Source organism: Vigna umbellata, chromosome 9 (genome assembly GCF_029865625.1).
Source record: "Vigna umbellata cultivar VRB3 chromosome 9, Vumbellata_1.0, whole genome shotgun sequence".
Lineage (NCBI taxonomy): Eukaryota > Viridiplantae > Streptophyta > Magnoliopsida > Fabales > Fabaceae > Vigna > Vigna umbellata.
Window position 1 is genome coordinate 21,035,442 of NC_142173.1, and position 6,115 is coordinate 21,041,556.

Sequence of the window (6,115 nt, forward strand, 5' to 3'; positions counted from 1 at the left end):
GAAGAAAAAGAAGAAGGAACATGAGCTTTATTGGGTCAAGCTAGTGACGTTAAAAGAGCGCTTGCTGGGAGGCAACCCAATGATTTAAGAACTTTTAATTTTTGGTTTGGTGATGTAATTTTGAACTTTTGGGTATTTTTGTTTTTGTTATTAGTTTGTTACAGGGTTTACATCTACTGATGGATGCTAGGTGGTTAAGTATCTACTGAAGGATACTAAGTGTGTAACACCTACTGATGGGTGTTGATGAGAAAATTTTGCACCTAATGATGGGTGGTGGTAAGTTTTAAACACCTACTGATGGGTGTTGGTGGATTTTGGGTCAGGCTCGTGACGTTAAACAAGCGCTACCTGGGAGGCAACCCAGTTGATTGATTGTTTTTGTTTGTTTTATTTTAGTTAGGGTTTGCATAAGTATTTTAAGCATTGAATTGCAGGGAACCAGTGAGGGGCATGTCTAGGAGGCACGTAGGATAAGAAAAGAAGTAGAAGAGCACATCACGAAAGTGCCGCTGAGCGGCAACTTACCGCTGAGCGGTACTCTCGTAGATGGGCTTTAGTTTCCCCTTAGCGGAACCCGAGCCCATTAGGGTATTTTTATACCCCAAGCTGCGTTTTAGGTTTTCTTTCCAGGCTCTTCTCTGCACAAACACTCCCACATACCTTCTCCAAGGTTTTCCACATCTTTTCATTCTTTCCTCTTGAAAATTTCTCTTCCACTCACTTGCTCACTAGTGTTCCATTCGTGTTTGGGGTTGGAAGAGAGTATCTTAGATTGGAAACATTCTCATTGCATCTAGTATCTCCACCCAAGTAAGTAAAATGCATTTTGTTCATTCTAGGGTTCTTGATTTTGAATGTGATTGTCAAAGCATGATTATTTAGGGGTTTTGATTTCTATGCATGATTTGATGATATATTTGATGTTTGAACCGATTAAACTGCATGATTATGAACTGGAAAACTGAAAATTGCATTTGGGTGAAGATAGGACAGCTTGAAAAGGGGTATTTCAAAATTCTGCAGAGTTACCGCTCAGGGGTAAAATGCCGCTGAGTGGCACTCTGCCAGACTTGGTTTTTCTGATTTTTTGTGATCTGGAATGTGGCACTGGTGGCGCTGAGGGGAAATTCTGGCCCTCAGCGGTGGTTTAGCTTCTAAAGGAGTTGTGTTCTGTGTTTTACTAATGATTAACATCATGTTCTGTGGTTTTGTATTTGTGTTTGAATGCAGGAATGGCATCCTCTTCAGGAAAGAGATTGAAAACCATGGCAACCAAGAGAAAGGAAAAGGAACCAGAGCAACCTCACTCTAGCAGGTTCCTCTCTAGGAAACATGAGAAGCACTTTAGGGTGGTTCAGGACAGGAGACTTCTGATGGAAAGAAAAGTTGGAATGATACCTAACTTTGCTCCTCAATTTGGAGAGCAAGTGTTAGGGAATGACTGGGGAAAGCTAGCCACCTATCCTGCACCTGCCAACATAGCTGTGGTAAAGGAATTTTACACCAATGTAAAGAAGATTGGTGATTATCCAGCTGAGAATTATTTGGGCTATGTCAGAGGCCATGCTATCAGGTATGATCCTGATTCTGTCAATAACTTCCTTGACACTGTTTGGGCTGGTGAGCAGTGCCAGTTTGCTCTTTGCATGGAGGAAGGTGCTGATTATGAGGATGTGGAGAGAGTACTATGCATATCTGGAGGACACTTCCAAAGGAATAGATCTGGCTCAGTGGTTAACATTAGGAGGATGGATTTGACTCCTCTTGCAAAGTATTGGATGGTGTTTTCTCATGCCAACATTCAGCCATGTTCACATGTGTCAGATATTACTCTCAGCAGGGCACTATTCATCTACTGTGCTATCAGAAACTTAAATGTTAATATTGGGCAGGTGATAGCTGATGAGATTAGTGTGTGCGCCAATACCTCAAACAACAAAGCACCACTAGGACATCCCTCCTTGATCACTCACCTTTGCAAGATAGCTGGGGTGGACACTTCTGCTCCACCATTTGAGAGGCCAAGAAAAGCTATTGATGAGGCTTATTACAGACAGTACTGTGGAGGTGAGGAAGCAGCTCAGCCAGTTCCACCACGCCGTGCTCGTAGAGAGAGAGGGCCAGCACAGAGCCAGACATCTGCTGAGACACATGAAGCAGAACCATTCCAGATGAGGGACATGTATATGTCTCTTATAGGTGCTCAGTTGCAGTCCATTCACAGAGGGCAGGTGGCCACTGCTGAGATGATTGTGGGGATGTATGATACACCTCCAGCCCACAAGTGGACTATGGATGAATTCCATAATGTGGTAGCTTGGCCAGAGGAACCAGTGCATGGAGGAGGAGCTGAAGCAGCTGAAGCTTCAGTTAGAGAGATGGAAGAAGATGAAGCTGATGATGATGATGCATTTGAAGATGAGGAGCTGAGATAGCATTTACTGATGAATGCTATCATATGATTATGCTTTTGTGGTTTAAGTTTTCTGAACTTATTTGTTTTTGTTTTTAGATTAGGGTTTGATGTACTCTATTGAACACCTGGTTTGTTATGATGGTTTGCTATTAACTGTGATTGTGTGATAAGTAATGCTGAATGATGCTTATTGATTGATTGATGTTGAGATGATGTGCACATTAAAATGCTTATACAGGTGATTCACAAGCTTTGTGAACAAATACAGGATATCATGATTGTGGTTGTGAGATTAAGCAGGATGTGTATGTCAAATGTGAATGAGCTTATATGTGAGGTTTTGAGCTCCAGAGTTATTATTGTTAAATTCTATTACTTTGAAAGCATGAATGATTTTGCCCAGGTTTTCTATGATTGAATCAATTGCTTGTTTTGCATCATATGATCAAGGCCGTTTGTTGGAACCCTTTTTATCGGCCAAATTCATAAAGTTAGCCCACTAAAAGAGAACACTTAGTGTTCTATCCTTTGAACCCTTAGCCTTGAACATACACTGAAAACCCTTGATTGAAAATCTTTGCCTTGAGTTAAGTAGAAAATCTTGTGTGGTATTGTTAAATGTTCAAGTTTGGGGTTGTTGGGAAAACCTGAAAAAAGAAAAGGATTGAGTTAAGAGCTAAAAAGTAAGAATATGCAAAGAAAAAGAAAAGAAAAGAAAAAGAAGCAAAGCTCAATGCGAATGCAAAGGCAAGTTGGGAAGAATAAGAAAAATTGTGTTGTTATGATTCTCTTAACTCAAGGATTTTGTGATCCAGAAAAACCAATTTTCTTGTTAGCCCAGCCACATTATAAGCCATTGAAAAGTCCTTGTGATGATGCATGCTTGTGAATGTTTTTGATTGTGGTAAAATGAAAGGCAAAGTTGATTCATGTGACATTCTGGTAGTGGAGTGAATGAGTGATTACCTCTTATACACTTGTGTGTGAGTAAAACACTTTACCTAGTGAGGAAATATTCCATGAACACATGAACATCCATGCTTAATTCGTTGATCATTCATGAAAAATAGCATTTGTTAGAATTTAAATGACTTTGTGAACACTAAAGCATGTGCACATCTTGATTGAACTCTTGGTCATAAGTTTGAGTGAAGTTGTTACTTATCTTGAAAAAGAGGATTTTTGAATGAGTGAACCATCATAAGAATTGGTTGAAGATTGAGGTACATCTTGTTTGCTTGAGGACAAGCAAAGTTCTAAGTTTGGGGTTGTGATAACAGTTGAAAAACTGTTATTTTCATGCTTAAAATTGATACTAAAAGCAACCTTTATACTTAGAAACTAGCTTGAAATCATGCTTTTCTTCATATTTTCATAAATAAGAGAGCTGGACAGGTTTATGCTTGATTTCAGTGTTTTTGTGTAGGTTTTAAGGTGAATTTGGTGAAAGAAGTGAAGAAGGAGAGAGATGAAATAAGAAAAGACATAAAAAATTCCAAAAAGGAGAAGCCGCAAGTACCGCTCAGCGGCAGTTTACCGCTGAGCGGCACTCAGGAAGTCACGGGAGGTCCGCTGAGGGGCAAAATGGCTGCTGAGGGGAGAAAACTACTCACGCACTCACCGCTGAGCAGTACTTTACCGCTGAGCGGCACTTTTATGGGCTTGGACCTAATTTTCTGTAATTTACGAATAATATATAAGCTTTAGGGTTTCCTAAGGTTAGGTATCTTTGGCAGAAACGAAGCAAACACTCTCTCTTCCACCCCTTTGAAGGAGGATCTTGGATGCTCAGGCTTCCTCTTCACCTTTCTAGGGTTTTATCTTTCATTCTTTCATTGTTATTCATCTAGGTTCAAAATGAATATGGTGAACTAAACCTTGTATGTTTGTTGGGGAATCAATGTAATCTTTTGAAGCTCTCATATATGGAATTTGTTTTTACATCTTTTATTTAAGACCTATGCTTTCTTTCATCATTAGTTAGGGTTTTTCCTCTTTGCTTAATGCTTGCGTTGTTTAACTCATTCGATGCATGATTATTGATTTTGTCGATACGGGAACGTACGGGGAAGTCTAGATCCGGGGAATCTCTCCCAATATTATATTGGTTGTCGTTAAGCTCCTGCACTTGATGAACTAATTATTAGGAATGCTAGGAATTGTATGAACTCGTAATTAGGGAGAAGCCTTCTTGGAAGGTACTTTAGAGCGTGGCATTAACAATGATGATTTGAATGTTGAATTCCTAAAATATATGAGAGTGGATAAGATGAAATTGAACCTCAACAACATATTCATACATATATTTCATTGAAAGTGTTTATCTTTTGCTTTTGCCATTGATCAAAACCTCATGCATACATGTTTATTTTCGTCTTTTGCATAATATAATCCAAATATTTCGTCCATAAGTCTTAGCTAATCAACAAACCACACAACTAAACTACGCCGTGAGTCCTTTGGGAGAACGATACTTGGTCTTACCAAGTTTATTACTTGAACGATTCGGTCATACTTGCCGATTGTAAAACAAGTTTGTGACATCATATTTTGGTGATCATAAATTTGTCCATCAGCTGTTCATTTCTCCAAGCCAGCTTCTTGCACACATCATTCAACCAATCTTCATTCACCACGCGTTAGAGGCCATTGCCTCGTCATTTTCTCTCTCGCGCTTCAGAGAGCCTCCTTCGCGTCTCCAGCTTCTCACTACCTCGCGAGACTTTCGCCTTAAGGTAAGCCTCATCTCTTTCACTCTTCTTCTAGGTTTAGATCTCTTTCCACCATTTCCTCATATCTTCACCGATTAAAGCCTCTCTACCATTTTTCTTCATCATTTTCACTTTACCTTTCGATTTCACCGATTCTTTTCCCCTTTCTACCATTTAATCCACTTTCCATCGAACAACCTAGCTTTTCCACCATTCAATATTCAGTTTCAACCGATTAATCGGTTCCATTTCACTTTTCCACCATTTAATCAGTCCGATTCGCATTTTCCTTCCTTCTCTAGGTTTTCCACCGATTAAACCTTAGATCTTCGGGTTTGCTTGAGTCTGTTCATAGTTTAGTAGATATCCTTCGAGTGAGCTCTCGATTTAGAGCTTGGTCATCATTTTCATCATTTTTCCGCTGCGTTCAGCTTTGGAGGAAGCTTCGAAGGAGCTCGCGACACACACATTAGTCATCTCCTTGGACGCTCGTCCATCAGTTGGTATCATAGCCAGGTTTCGTTCACGTTTCACGCGTCAAAGGTAAGTATCTCTGTTTCGATTTTTGTTTTAGTTTGATTCGTGTCTCTGTCTTTGTTTCAGTTTGTTCTTCCATTTCCGCGTTGTTTCGATTAATATCACGTTATCTGTTTCGAGTTTTATTATGTCATTGTGTTGTTTCAACTTTTATTGTGTTCATTCATTTTGTTTTGTCTCGGTTTGATTTTGATTCTGAGTATTTTTGTGCTGTTTCTTTTCATTTCTGAGTTGTTCATCATTTTCCTTCATTGTCTTGAGTCGTTCTGAGCCTTGAGTCAGTGTTTTGATCATTTTAATTCGGTGCAAGTCTTTGTTTGAGTTTTAATTTCTAAATCCATTTCTGTTTTGTCTATGTCATGTTGCTTTGTTTTAATTGTCAATTAAATCTGAGTTTAACTGATTCAATTGAGTTTTTGCTTTGAGTAAGATCTGTCCATCATCATAA